We start from the raw sequence: 641 nt of genomic DNA, 5'->3' as shown, positions 1-641 counted from the left end.
ACGTCCACAAGGCACGCCCGCTTAGATATAAACGAGGTAGACTAAGTCACTCAAGTAGTACCAAGTCTTAGTATGTCCATGCCCTATAATTGTGTGATCTTGTATCGCCATAATTAAATACTGTGTGCTTATGCGCCCCTATTCTAAATAATAACCATGCATAAGTATGTTGGCGTACGGTTGCATTTTAATTCCGGGCGTAGGTACCAAAAACCACCCCGACGACACCCACAGTAATGCGTCACTTTTGTGGGATATGTGTATCTGTGGCATTGACCCCGACCCCATAGAGCAGAACCGACAAACTACACTAGTAGAAAAGGGGTCAAACGTGAAGCACATTAGTGCCGGTTTGAATTTGAGCCGGCACTAATTGTACCATTAGTGCCGGTTCAAACGGCTATGCATTAATGCCGGTTCGTGTTGAACCTTTAGTACCGGTTCGTGCCACGAACCGGTACTAAAGGGGTGATGGCAGGCTGGCGTTAGGCCGGGGCCCCACGATCACCTTTAGTACCGGTTCGTGTCACAAACCGGTACTAAAGGTTAGCCTTTAGTACCGGTTTGTGCCACGAACCGGTACTAAAGGGGTCTGACCTATAGTACCAGTTTGTGACACAAACCGGCACTATAGGGCAATT

The sequence above is a fragment of the Triticum dicoccoides genome, chromosome 7B (genome assembly GCF_002162155.2).
Source record: "Triticum dicoccoides isolate Atlit2015 ecotype Zavitan chromosome 7B, WEW_v2.0, whole genome shotgun sequence".
Taxonomy (NCBI): domain Eukaryota; kingdom Viridiplantae; phylum Streptophyta; class Magnoliopsida; order Poales; family Poaceae; genus Triticum; species Triticum dicoccoides.
The sequence above is the reverse complement of the archived record's forward strand: the minus strand, read 5'-3'. Positions refer to the sequence as shown.